General features: G+C 48.7%; 1 protein-coding gene across 1 annotated transcript in view; it reads left to right on the forward strand.

Moving 5' to 3' along the window:
* Positions 1–14862, forward strand: part of LOC144757465 (equilibrative nucleobase transporter 1-like) — a 288474-nt gene that overhangs the window by 10041 nt on the left and 263571 nt on the right. The window lies entirely within an intron of this gene.

Below are 14862 nucleotides of genomic sequence, written 5' to 3' on the forward strand. Positions count from 1 at the left end.
AGCTTGCTGTCCGAGCTGTTCAATCGAGGGGCAGGCCTTCTGTTCCAGACCCATCGGTTCCCTGGAAGGGCTCCCTGCTCCCAGCTGCTTTTCCTTGTCAGGCCTAAGCTCCTCTGGGACAGTTCCTTCCCAGGTACTAAGATCTCCCTCGGGTAACTGATCATCACTTGAAGTCTGTGACGAGGGTAAACCTTTACCTTTTCTGCTGCTTTTCTTGGGAGCTGGCTGGTTCATTCTTTCAGGATCCAGGGCTCCTTCAGTTGCTTATTTCTTGGCCTGAGTCCTAGTGACGGCAAAGAAACTTTCCATAATTCCCATCAGACTGACCTTTCTAAATCATTGCCCAGGAGACATTCTACAGGCAGTTTGGAGGACACCACAACTTGTTTAGGGTCAGTTTCCTCTCCCCAGCTGAGATTGACAGCTGCCATGGCATGATCTGTCCTGACATTGTCAGCATTGGTCCCTTGGTAAATCTGACCAAGTAGTATCTGTTCAGGAGACACAAGTTTCTCTGTCACCATAATGATGCCGCCCCATATGTCCCTGTACACTTCAGCTTCATGGCTGTTGATAAGAGGATGATGGCTGTATTTGCCCAAGTTAGTGGGACTTGAAATAAAGGTGGCAAGCTCAAAGCCACCATCAGACTAAGACCGTTTGAGTGGGTGTTCTGACTAGGCCAGAACCCACTTCAGTAACCAAGGTGAACCCAGCTAAACTCTTGGGGGTATTACTGCTACCAGTGCTACTGCTAGGGAGGGGGATTAGGGGTAGTTGTAGGAGTGGTGCTAGATTTAGGGCAAGTACAATCATTTGACCTATGGCATTTTTACTTACACAAATAGCACCAGGGTTTCATGTTAGAGAAGGAAGAGGATTGAGGCCTACCCCAAGATGAAGATTTCGGGGACATTCAGAAGGCTCTTTCTATTCTTTAGATTTTGCCCTACCTTTCTCTTGGGACTTAGAAGAATCTTTCTTCCTCTGGTCACCACCACCATGCGACTTTTGTTAACCCTGGTGTGAACCCATTTGTCTGCCTGCCTTCCCAATCCTTGGGAGAGGTCAGCTCCGAGTCCACCAGGTACTGGTGCAGTTGCTGATTCTGACAGTTAAGGATGTGCTCCCTCATAATCAAAGTGTACAGTCCTTCATAATCATGCACATTATTCCCATTAAGCCAACCTTCCAGAGCCTTAATAGCTCTATAAAATCTACCCAGTCTTGAGTGTGTGCCTTCTGTGTGTCTCTAAACTTAAACCTGTATTGCTAAGTGGTTAAACCAAACCCATCGACTAGGGCATTCCTCAAGACTTGGTAATTATCTGCATCTTACCCCTTTACAGTCATGAGTTTCTCTGCCTTTATTTGTCAAGGAGAGCCACAGGATAGCTGCCCTCTGCCCCAGAGGGGCCATTTGTACCTTACAGGCCCTTTCTAGAGCAGTGGTGGTTGTAAGCTTTTATTCGATAAAACAAGTATCTTGAAAGCAATTTACATACAATAAAAATATTACAAGACATCCAGCTAGTCAATACATACATCATAAAAGGTTAAGAACGGGTGTACTCCCGAATAAATTAATTAAGAAACGATTAAACAGAAATTGACAGCCTTTTGGAACGAATCAACCAAAATTGTCTTAAAAATTTGGAGACACCACAAACAATAACAGGAGAGGTATCTGACATTAAGATACGAAGGGCAACTAGATGACTACGTGTTCCCATGTTAAGCAAAAGGAGCTTGAGCCAGTATTTTCTCGGTCTTAGATAGTCCGGGCACTCAAACAAAATATGAGCCACCGTTTCTGGTCTAGTATGACAAAGGGCACAAAACGGAGACAAAGGAGTAACAGATTTCCATTTCGATGTGAATGCACCAATTGGGAGAATACCAACTCTAAATTTAAAATACAGTGCCCTATCTGCTGGGACGGTGATAAAGTCAAAATAGGATTCGTATCTTGTCATGTCCTTCAGGAGCAAAAAAGTTCTCGTGGAATTACAGTGGTGATTAGCTGGCCTGCAGCCCAATCCCAGTAAATTTTCTTCAAAGCGTCTTTTGGGGGTGACGTTTTTGCACTCCAATGATCACCAAGGCTAAGGTCATAGAGTAGTTTCTTGGTGTCCCTCAGCCATTTAATTTTTGCCCAGCCGGCCATATTTATAATCTCAGTTAGGCCATTTGCATAGGATTTCAGTTCCTCCACCCTCCAGATCCGGGACCACAGTAAGAGCGGGCGTAGACGTGCTTGATTTTTAATGCTCTTACAGCCCGTATCTAATAGTACAGGAACTGTTGGGGTACTCGAGGGCAGACAAAGGAGGTCCTTCAGAAACCTATTCTCAGCTTTTTCCAAGGAGTCCAGGTTTTCGTGTCCCCATAGCTCCGCCCCATAAAGGGCCGCTGAAACACCTTTTGCTTTGTAGATTTCGAGGACTGGCGCTATTCTGTGTCTGGGTGATTCCCGAAATTCTCTCAACAAGGCGCCACCCACTCTCTTGTGACTTAGAAGCATTTTTTCTATATGCATAGACCAGCTCATGCTATCTGTTAAACGGAGACCCAGATAATCAAATTGGGAAACTCTCTCCAGAGGTATGGAATTAAGAACCGGAGGACTTCCAAGCTTCCTCGGGGGATGTAGAATTAAGAACTTTGTTTTATCTACATTGATGACCAGACCACGAGCATCACAGAAGTTCTGGAAGCGGTTGAGTAGTTTCTGGAGACCTTGTTTTTTTTTCGAGATTAATAGAGTGTCGTCTGCAAAGAGCAGGGTCGGCACTCGTACACCCCCCAGGCAAGGGTCGTCAGCAGGTTCCTTCTGGAGATAGTCAACCACCCCATTAACGTACAACGAAAACAGGGTGGGGGCCAACACACACCCTTGCCTCACTCCCCTTAACACTGGGATCTTTTCTGTTGTCTCGCCATTACTCCCCCACCGTACCTGGGCAAAGGTGCCTTCATGCAACTTAATAAGCAGGGATAAGATATAGGCAGGTATCCCCATATTATATAGAGACTCCCACAACCGTCCCCGTGGTACTAGGTCAAAGGCAGTCTTCAAGTCAATAAAGGCTAAATAAAGACTGCCCTTGCCCAGCACCACCACCTTCCAGTTGATAAGGGCCAACCTAAATGCCTGTTCTGCGGTTCCTGTCCCTGTGCGAAACCCCGCTTGGTAGTCGGAGAGTATTCTATTTTCATTGGCCCAGTGCAGTATACGCCCCAGGAGCACCTTTCCCGCTACTTTCTGTGAGGAGTCAAGGAGACTAATAGGTCTATAGTTCCCAGGACTATTCCTACAACCTTTTTTAGCCCCTTCCAAGAATCGGGGACCGGCCCACCCTTCATAATATCGTTAAGAACTGCCGATATTATTTTCCCCCACGCCACAGGAAAAGCCTTCAGCAAGTCTCCAGGTAGACCATCTGGTCCTACCGCCTTCCGGGGAGCCACCCACTGAATGACATTCTCAACCTCCTGAGGGGTAAACAGATCTAGACTAGCTAACTCCAGGGAGGGTGATAGGGGAACAGGTTCAAAAGAAACCCTTTCTCCGAGTGCATAAAGTGCCCCAAAATGATTGGCCCAACTCTGGGAGGGAATATTACAAGTCCTTAGGGAGTCATCGGGCTTGCTACGCTTCCCCACGAGTAGCCAAAACCCTCTTGGGTCTTTGTTTCTACTGGCCACTAGCAGGTCCTCCCAAAAGTTTTCCTCCCATTCCCTCTTTGCAACGGAGATTGACCTGGAGTACAATCTCCTTGCCTCTTTCACTCTGGATGGGGAATTAGATTTTACCGCTTCTACCAGCCTTGTTTTTAACACTCTGCATGTGTGGGTGTACCATCCCTTTACATGGGTTTGCTTAGGTTTTCCCTCCCGACCACTTGATGGGACAGTTAATAAACTTGTTAAAGTCTCTATCAAAGTACTAAACTCCCCACAGGCTGCAACCACTTCACCCAGCGTTGCATCTAACCTTTGTTGGGCTTTAGATAGGACAAGCATGACCTGTTCAACGCTCTTCTTAGAGAGTGAGAGTTTTTCCCACTTTAGTCGCCTCCCGCAGGGGGCAACTTGCGATTCTCCCAGTCCCACCAGACGGGGCGTGGGGTTACCCTCCCTTCCTGGTGTCCACCAACACCCCAATGTAAGAGAGAGTAGGTTGTGGTCACTCTCTATAGTTGGAACCACGACCATATCTTTTAGCTCTTTCCATAATCCCACATCGAGCATGATATAGTCAATACGCGATGTGTGATTTGGTCTATTATATGTGTGAGCCCCCTCCTTATCTGATTTGGTCCTACCGTTCACCGCCCGTAGCTCAAATTCGATAGAAATTGAGTAAACTTGGAGGGCCACCTGGGACCACCTTCTGATTGGTTGTAACTCTAGGCCTGGAATCCCCCTAGCACTATCAAGGTCTTCCTGGTGCAAGGAAACATCTGAGCCCAACGGCTCGTACGTACAATTAATGTCGCCTGCAACCATAGTGCAAAATTTATAGGGAGTTATTTTTAGGAGACCCTCCAGTATTTTAATAGTTGGCGAATGATTACCCCCTTTGGTACTACGTGCATAAATATTAAAAATATTCAGCACTGCTCGATTCCGAGAGTCTTTTAAGATGATGTTTTGAATGTCAGGACAACCAGTTTGGCACTCCACTAACCTGCAGTTTAGGGACGCTGACACCCAAATTAAAAGACCACCCAGGGGTCGTCCTTTCTTAGAGGACGAGCATATGGCCGGGATAGCGCTGGTTGCATAACCTGCTCTATGCACAGGGACCATGCTCCAGGTCTCCTGGAAGATGCATATAGCAGATTCCTCTACCAAGGCATTCCACTCTGGGAGTTGTAATTTCCTAGTAATTCCAGCCACGTTCCAGCTGGCGATCCTAAGATCAGTGTCCCCTACAAACACAGCACCACCGCTCACAGGAGCAGGACAGGGGGGCAAGCCCACCGATGGACCGTCAGCTCCCGAATAAGAACTAGAGATTTGGTGCATACTTGAAATTTGGGGCATACTTGCTCCCGCTGTATCAGTTGGTGGCAGCGGAATTTCCTTCAACAAAGGGGAAATGGACGTCTGTTTCGGATCAATAGTTACAGTATACACTTCCTCCCCTAACTGCCCCTCAGGTCAACACCCCCCCAGATTCCAATTGGGGGTAATCCAACCGACCTGGGGGTGAGACAAAGGTTCCAATGACCAGCAAACACCCGTACTTTGAAAAGGTGGATTTACAGCCAATCCCAGTTGTATTAAATTAGACACAGGCCTGGGGTAAAAATAGGACAGATCCACTGCTTGCACACCCTCGCTAGCTCGCTCTTGGGCCTGGGCAGAAATTAACCCTGCCACCCTAGGATCCTGGAAATTAATGATAATGCAGTCCCCCTCCAGATGCTTGCTACCTTGACCCACCCAGTTTACTCTACGGACGGCTAGTATCAGCCCGTCCACACCGGGGGCTAATGTTTTTTTTTATTTTAACCAATGAATACACTTGTTTTTTAACATCTGGTGTGTTTCTATCAGGTTTTCCTTTAACGGGGGAACTTTTACCAAGATAGCCACATAGGGAAGGCAGTCTGGGGGAAGGTTTGCCGAAAGCCTCCTTTGTGGCTGCCTCTGGGGACCAACTACAGGAGGCACAAGGGATGTCTTGTTCTTGTCGGGGATAGGTGTAGGGTTAGAACTGCTGCCCCTTACTTTCTGTGCCCCCTCCACTGCTTGGTTGGCTTTAGGTGGATCCACTTTGTGTACTACCTTAGGTTGGGAAAGCTTTTGGGGTTGAGATTTGGGAAGAACGGGGGGATTTTGCTTAGGTTTAGAGTGACAACCTGCTGGGGGTACAGATGGAACTGGATTTAAGGAAGGAACTGTTTCCCCCCCCCCAGGGAGCACATTAGATGAAACCAGCGTCTGGCCCTTAACTACAGGGAGTAAATTCCCTACCTCCCCCACCATATTTTTCTCACTCACTCGATTCTGCAGTTTAATCATATTTTTAAGCGAGCAGAAGTTATCGAGTGTTGTCTGCTCCAACTTATCCAATCTTGTGCCCAACCCTTCAACTTTACTAAGGAGGGGAACTAGAAGACTAGTGAGCTTATTGGTAATAATATCGATGTAGTCAGGGACAGCCGTGCTCAACACATTAGTACTATAAATTGGCGAGCTGCACCCCTTATCTAATGATTTGCTTGGCAAGTTCCCCTCAGTTAGTACTTCCTCTGTAGTGGGGGTTGAAAGGGATTTTGATCTTGTCCCCAGTCTTCTGCATTCTTGCCTCTTAGAATGTCTGGAAAGGGTGACATGCTTCCCCTTCCGACGGCGGCCACCCCTCTTCCCCTTATCAAGTGTGGGCAACACCAAGGGTCTTGCGGGCTCAACCGCTACATCCACAATATCCTGGGTATTTGGCGAAGGCACCACGCTGGACGCCGGAGCCAGGATTCCATTTGGGCGCGAAGCCCCGGGCTCCTCAAAAACCTCCACAACTTCACAGTCCTCCTGCCCCAGCAGTAGCGCTGCCAGTTTCTCCAACCTGTCAACTGTGTCCCCTATTATTGAGATGCGGGACTTCTGGGGATTGTCCATTGTAGGGAGACATTCAACATTATTTGGGGGTGGTGACATTGCCAAAGCCACAGCCCCTAAAGAAGAGCGCCTGGCGGGAAGATATACATCAGAAAGGCGTCTTTCAGTCATCCCTATTTCCTTTTCAATTACCGCCGCTACTCTGGTGATGAAGCGATCCATGGTGCCGATCATGGTCGGCGCGGTGGAAGCAGCACCACCTCCCTCGTTCCTCAGGGACTTCCCTGACCTCGTAGACATTGCAGGGTTGGTTACCTCCGATTGAAACTCAAGGGAAACGTTCACGCAGTATACTAAATCAAAGGGACGTGGCCCAGCCCAGCCTTGACAGCCCCTGACTGCCCGCCCTTTGCTCGGGCTTCGCTCGGTGTCCCGCTAGCGTCCCGCTATGCGCCACGTGTTCTGTTTAAATGGGGCAGTTGTGGGCGGGGGGCGTGTCTCCCAGGGGGCGCGTCCGTGCGCACCTGGCCGGTTGCAGGTACTCCTGGTCTTTGGAGTCCTTGCGTTGCGGATTACGCCCTTCTCCTTTCCGCCTCCAATTCAATCCCAGCTGTCAGTAAGGACCTTGCCCTCTGCTGCAGCCCGCGAAGCGGCACCCGCGCAGCGGGTGCGGCGAGGAGTGGCGAGGAGTGGCGGGAACAGTGGCTGGCGGGAACAGCGGGGACAGCGGGAACAGCGGCACCCAACGGGCAGAACCACCAGAGATCACAGGTCAAGTCCTTCTCCTCTCCCAGGCTCAACGTAAGTTTTTAGTGTCCTAGAGCAGTGATCCACTTATAGATATTATCACCTTCCTTGCAAGACGGATTATCCTGCTCAAGTTCCTATTGTCTAAGGAGTGTTCCAGGACCTTAGGTTCACTAGTGCTGCCACCATGGGATTCTTATCCCAAATTCTTCCTAGCTCTCTGAACTTCTAGGGTCTTCTTATCCAGGGCCAACTGCTCTTTCTTGAGCCTGAGCCTGGGTCTCTCAAGTTTGAGTAGGTGGAATTTCCTTTCTAAGGAGTCCTCCCTCTTGCTAGAGATGTAGGTCCCTCCTGAAGTAGAAGAGGAGGTTAAATTAACTGAGGAGGATGTGAACCTCCCCTGGACTCTGTGCAGCCTCCCAGGAGGACCTGCCTCTAGGCCCTTCCCCTCTTCCATCAGTGCTATACCCTGGGGGATTAGAGTTTACCCGTGAGGGGTCCTCAGACTACTCCTGGTCTGGCTCAGAAGTAGGGCCATTGGGGTCTGGCACCTCTGGCTCTGTTTCTGGAACATTCCCACCCATACCTGGATTATCCTGCCCATCTGACCCCTCTTTTGGAGATAATCCTGCAGTAGCATCTCTAGTCACCAAGGCCGTCTCGGTACCATGGGCTGGCCGGAAGCCAAACTGCACTTCATCCAAGAGCTTGTATTGCTCAAGATGTTTGGAAAGAGTGCCTGCCACCACCCGCTCAACGATTTTTGCTGGGAAAGGTAGGAGTAAGATGGGTCTAAAGTTCTTCAAGCACTTGGGATCAAGTGTGGGCTTTTTCAGTAACGGGGTCACCACCGCCCTCTTCCACTGCGAAGGAACCACTCCAGTGGAGAGCAACTGATTGCAAACAAGCCGAAGTGTGGGAAAAAGCCCTTCCTCAAACTCCTTCCAGATTTTCAATGGGAGCGGATCAAGTGGAGACCCAGATGTAATAACCGAGGCCACACTCCTAAACTCATCTGCAGTCAGCTGCGGAAATTCCACAAGGGACTGAACTCTTCCCTGTTTGCAGGCCACTCCAAGATTGTAATAATGGGAGGGAGGGGTGACTAGGTCCTGCTTCAAAGGTCTATCACACTCAGCCAGTACCGAGGGGTCTAGACTGGCTCTGGATTGTTGCTGACCCATCACCAGGTCTTCAATGATCTTATTGATTTTATCCTGGAAGAATTCAGCTAGATTCTCACACAGTTCCTGGGAGAGGGGGGTCTCATTCTTGACACAGTCAGGGCTGATAATGCTATTTAAAATATTGAAAATACTGCGGGAGCTGTTTAGGGAATCGGTAATCTTGTTGGAATAATATGATGCTTTAGCTCTATAAATCTCCTTCTTGTATTCTGTCCGCTTTATTTTCCATGTCAGCCTGTCCCTGTCCAAGTACGCCTGTCTCCACTTCCTCTCCGCTTGCCTGCAAGCCAGCTTCAGATTTTTTAGGCTGTCCGTGAACCAGGGGGATGAAGGTCTCCCCCCTGCTTCTATGAATTTTTAAAGTAGCAGTAGAGTCCAAGACTGAGACAATCTCTGTGCAGAGAGCGGCATAGTTCGACTCAATCTGCAGGTCCGAGGAGAAATACTCATCCACCTTGAACACGGGGGACTCACCCTTTTTTCGGCCCAGGGACTTCCAATCCCTGCTCACATATTCCCTCCCAAGGCTAGATGTCCTAATAGCCGAGGTACCTGATTTCAGAAAGAATTTAATCAGGTGATGGTCGGTCCAGGCCATGGGTATAACATCGCCCACTGTAAGAAGGTTGGTCTCCGAAAAAATCAGGTCCAACTGATGGCCCTCTGTATGAGTAGCCTGGGAGACTTGCTGGAAAAGGCCAAGGCCCTCACATGAACGGGTCAGATGGTAAAGACCTACGTTCAAGGTGCCGTTCAGCCAAAGATTAAAGTCTCCAAGAATTACCAACTGGCTATGGGTAGCAGCCATGTTTGTAAGCAATTCCAGCAGCAACAGCTGCTGGGATGCGGTAAAGATCCCCAGGGGTCTATAGCAAATAATGCCGGTTAGGAAGTGTCTATGTGCGTTCTTGATCGTGAAACCAAATAGTTCACAACCATCACATGCATCAAGCTCAAGGACGTGCAAATCCAGAGTGTCTCTAAAAATTACACCCACCCCACCCCCCTTCCACCAACCCTAGACCTATGCCTAATTTTAAAACCTGCCGGGCAGGCGTCCCCAGCATCAAACTCACACTCGGGCACAGTCCATGTTTCCGTCATGCACAGAAAATCCAGTTCATGGACGTCAAACATCGATTGCATTTCAACCCTATGTTTAGGCAAGTATCTCACGTTTAGAAGTCCACCAACTATAATGTAATTCCTCAGAAAATCTGATATAGGGAAAGCCGTGTTGGACAACAGCAAAGACCCCCTGTCGGTACCCTGCTCACCAATATTGGTTAGTTCATCACTGGTGTAACGTCTGCGATCATCCAGGGTGGCTAGCCCCGGCTCCCTCCCCAGAGGGGCAGCATACCTGGCGCTGGGCGCATCCTTGGCGCGGATGGGCGCAGACGGGCTCGCCAGCGGCGCGCCAGCGGCGCGCCCACTGCGCTCGTCCGCTGTGCGGGCGCTTCAGTGTGAGCATTTATAGAAGCCCCCGAAGGTGTCCAGCCAGGTGATTCAGTGAACACTAGCCTGCGACCTCACTTACTCCTCCTCACCCAAGATGGCGGCCAAAGTCCCTTCCTTGCCCCGAGCAGTGGCTCCTAATGAAGGATTGAGCCCAGCTACTTCAAGAACAGCAGCGTGGTAGGCACAAAGAATAAAAAACTCACCCCCCACAGTAAAAAGCAATTGATGCAAAAAAATGGCAATAAAATTCGGGCTTAATTATGAAAGCTATCCATACTCCCGGCTCACGCCTCAGGAGTCTGGTGTCAAGGAGTCAAGACAGGCACTGAGGTAAAACCACACCATTGGAGGAGCTACATTGAAAATAAGCAGAACAGTATTTTTATTAATTTAAAAGTAAACAAAAAAAGGTGCTGGGCCTTTAGTTTCATGAAGATTCCTGAAGCGAAAAATAAACAAGCTGCAAGATGTTTTCCCCACATACATCAAATGGCCTTATAAAAATATGCTGCATACATAAATGCTCTTGTACCTTTCAGAATTCATTTCAGAAAGACTTTTGAAAGCTTTGCTTTCTTAACAGATGCCTTGACTTGAATGGCAGAACAGGATTATTTTAATTCAATATTAGCAGTGTCCTGCTCTACAGCAACATTAAATATGTGTTAACCCCTGTCGTACGCTCATGACGAGCTCAGCTTGTCATGAACCGCGGGTTTTTAAAAAAGTCAGCGCACAGCGGGAAAATGCGCCACACGCATGGGGTTAAAGAAGCGTTTCACAGCAATAGAGATAAAGTGAGCGTGAGAAAAACTTGTAAATAACATCAGCATGTCTTCCAAAACATGACAGGCATGACACACTCCTAAAAAGAACACAACGAACTGTTGCCTTATTGTCTCTGTTTTGCGCAGTCACAAATCACCCTAATACCCCTTTATTCCAAATGTTTTTTCCGTCACAGCTGGATCGTCACTTAGCTTGAGTATATTTGAACCTGTGACATTTTAATCTGCTTTTAAAAACTGGTGAATTTGTAAATTGTAATTTGAAGTCGGGGCATTAATTTAAACTCACCCGCTGCTCTGTTTTTCATCTGGGACCGACCCCGGTCCGCCGCGGCTGCTGTGCCGTTTGTGCGGAGGGCGGTTGCTGTTATTCCACACACAATCTCTACTTCCGGCAGGACGCGGTCTGGTCGTCCGCCGGAAGGAAGGTACTTAGCCCCACATGCAACGGACGTGCAGCGGACGCGTGCAGCGGGCGCGCCACGGGTGCGCCGAAGGCAAGACCGTCTGCACCCGTCCGTGCCTGGCCCGCGCCGAGCGCACAGAATGCTGCTGGTTTACATAAGAGTAGTTAAAAATACTCCAAGGAGGAACTCCACGCTCTTCATCAATCAAGGGAGGGTTGCGAGGTATGTCCTCTAAATACCAACCGTAGAGGCCGCTGCTGTGGTTTTGCCTTCTCGACCGCAAACACAACTCATGTAGCAAATTTGCCTACTGCAGAGGGCAGCTGGCGAGCTGAGGCTTCACTGCAGGGTGGGCTTATTAATGCCCGGTCACTGGGGAAACATAGGTATGAAATAGCCTAAGTAATTGAAAATATGAGGCTAGATATACTGTTTATAACAGAAACATTGGCCGATGTGGCCTCTGATTTTATTACCGCCCCGGGTAGATACAGCTTTGTTAAGATGGACAGGCCCATGGGTAGGAGAGGAGGAGTAGCAATCATATTTAGGGACTGCTACACGGTTTCGGTCCATCCTATCCAATTTTCTGGCTGCGAAGCATTGCATTTCACTGCCAAACTCAGCGCTAACATTTCATTTAAGGGCATTGTTGTGTACCGGCCACCAGGGACTAAAGCCACGTTCTTAAATAACCTCAATGAAATGCTTGAAACAGTGCTAGCTAATAAGGAATTCACCATTCTGGGCGATTTTAATTTTTACTTAGAGGACCCCACAAATAAAGAGACTGCTGTGCTCCTGGATACTCTAGGTGCAGCAGGGTTGGCCCAACTGGTTGGTGTTCCCACTCACTAAGCGGGGCACACGCTGGATGGGATTTTCTCTTCCTTTTAAGGGCTCAAAGTTAAAGAAGGGATTCCTCTTCCCTGGTCGGATCATTCACTCATCAGTTTTACCTTCCCTAAGAGTATTCTTATATATATATATATATATATATATATAAATATACTCGTCACCAGCCGTCTGGACTACGGCAACTCCCTCTACGCCGGAACCACCGCCAAACTCCAGAAAAGACTCCAGCGGATCCAGAACACCTCAGCACGACTCATCCTGGACATTCCCCGCCGCAGCCACATCTCCGGACACCTGAGAGATCTGCACTGGCTCCCCGTCAACAAGAGAATCACCTTCCGGCTCCTCACCCACGCACACAAAGCCCTACACAACCAAGGCCCAGGACACCTCAACAGCCGCCTCAACTTCTACGCTCCCAAACGCCAGCTTCGATCGACCAGCCACGCCCTCGCCGCCGTCCCCCGCATCCGAAGAGCCACCACAGGAGGAAGGTCCTTCTCCTACCTGGCCGCCAAGACTTGGAACTCCCTCCCGGCCCACCTCCGCCTGACCCAAGACCACCTCGCCTTCAGGAAGCAGCTCAAGACCTGGCTGTTCGAGCGGTAGCGGACCCCCTCCCCCCCCCCCAGCGCCTTGAGACCCCCCGGGTGAGTAGTGCGCTATATAAATGCTTTGATTGATTGATTGATTGATTCACCGGCAGGTTAATAAGGCTACACTTAAGGCAGCCCCCCGCAGAGCCTGGAGTAAAGTGGACAAAACTGCTCTTCAAACAAGTCTGTCACGTTCCGTTCCCTCAGGCTGTGCCAACGTTGACAAAGCAGTCAACAATTACAATAGCTGGCTATTTGATGCCATTAGCGCAGCGGTACCTATTAAGAACATCTCGGGTAACCGGGCGGCGCCGTGTGCACCATGGTTCTCTGATCTCCTTCGAACTGAAAAACAGAAATGCCGTCGCACGGAACGTCGTTGGCGTACGAATTATCATGATTCTGATAAACAGATTTATAGGACAGCTCTCAGATCCTATAAAGCGCTTGTGATTATCGAGAAAAGAAAATATTTTAAAACTCAGATTGAAATTTTCCTCAGAAGAGCTGTTTTCAGTTATAAATAAATTAACGGTTCCTAAGGCTTTGAATAAACTAGGTAGGCAACCGTTTGTTGATGACATGGCGTCCAATTTCAAAAGCAAAGTGCTGGATATTGTTGGCAATTTTAAAAATTACTTAAGTGCTCAGCCAATCTCCAATATACAGACCCTGCCGGTCGGCACGTGCAGGTTTCTTGAATTTTCCCCTGTGTCGACTGACACAGTGAAACACTATATTTTGCCCTCTAAATCAGGCTCTCCATTGGACCCGTGTTCTCCAGCTTTTTTGACAGAATTAGCTGATTTGGTGAGTCCTGTGTTGGCAGACATTTTTAACAGGATGTTTTCCTCAGGTAGTTTTCCTACTAGTTGGAAGGAGACCTCTGTTCTCCCGCTTCTTAAGAAACCTACCTTAGACGCTTCCATGACATTGAACTATCGCCCCATTGCACGCCTCCCCCTTCCAGCCAAAATTGATGACAAAATTATGAACGTCCAATTGACTCAGTTTATCGATGACAATGGGCTGTTGGACCATTCTCAGTTTGGCTTCCGCAAAGAACACAGTACCGAGACAGCACTTATTAAGGCGACCGAAGAAATTAGAGCGGTTATGGACAGTGGAGGTACCGCGGCATTAATCCTGCTTGACCTCTCTGCCGCGTTCAACACTGTTGATCATACTCTCCTGATTCACCGATTAAAAACTTTAGGTGTGGAAAGCATGGCGTTGGCCCTCCTGGCCTCCTTTCTACAGGAGAGGAGATAAACGGTGTCGCTCGACGGGTTCAATTCGGAGCCTTACGTGCTGCCTTGCGGGGTTCCACAGGGAAGCTCGCTGAGTCCACTGTTGTTTAATGTTTATGTCACTGAACTGGCGTTACTAATCAGAGGCTACGGCTTCTCAGTAACATCTTACGCAGATGATTCTCAGATTGTGGTTGCAGCTCATAAAAAACAGAGCTCCCCTGCTGCGCAATTCCATGACTGTATGGCCGCCATTAACATCTGGATGAGTAGACACTGCCTCAAGTTAAACTCCGATAAGACGGAAGTGTTGATGTTTGGCAGTCTACAACCTGTTTGGAGAAATCGCTGGTGGCCGGTAGAAATGGGTTTGCCGCCCACTCCAACGGCTAAGACCAGAAATTTGGGCATCCTGTTTGACAACAGATTAACATTCATTCAACAAACCAATGCCATCGTCTCGGCTTCCTACTTCCTGATAAAAAAAATTAAGAAGGCTCTTCCCTATATTCCTGAAGAAACCAAGAAAGTGGTCATCACCTCCCTTATACAGTCCAAGTTGGATTATTGCAACAGACTTTATCTGAATGTCCAAAAGCAGTGCTTGAGGAAACTTCAAGCAGTCCAAAACTCAGCGGCTCGCCTTTTGCTGAGTCTTCCCCGGCATAAACCCATCGCGGAGGAAATTCGGAAGCTACACTGGATTCCGGTGGTGCAACGGATCAAATTCAAGGCGCTCTGTGTGGCCTTTAAAGCCTTGACACAGAAGGGTCCGTTGTTTCTGCAGCAGCTTTTCGTGTGGTACCAGCCAGGCAGATCACTCCGCTCTACTGGTGCAAATCTTCTAACAGTGCCGAAAATTTGGACTTTGCACTGGGGAAGGACGGAGTTTTCAGTATGTGTAGGAGAGTAGGGTCTGCAATCCTATGATCACCCAGATCTTTGCTTTTTGCTGCACTGGTTTACGACTTTCCCTGGCTGTGGGCCTGCTAATC

Source organism: Lissotriton helveticus, chromosome 1_1 (assembly GCF_964261635.1).
Source record: "Lissotriton helveticus chromosome 1_1, aLisHel1.1, whole genome shotgun sequence".
NCBI lineage: Eukaryota > Metazoa > Chordata > Amphibia > Caudata > Salamandridae > Lissotriton > Lissotriton helveticus.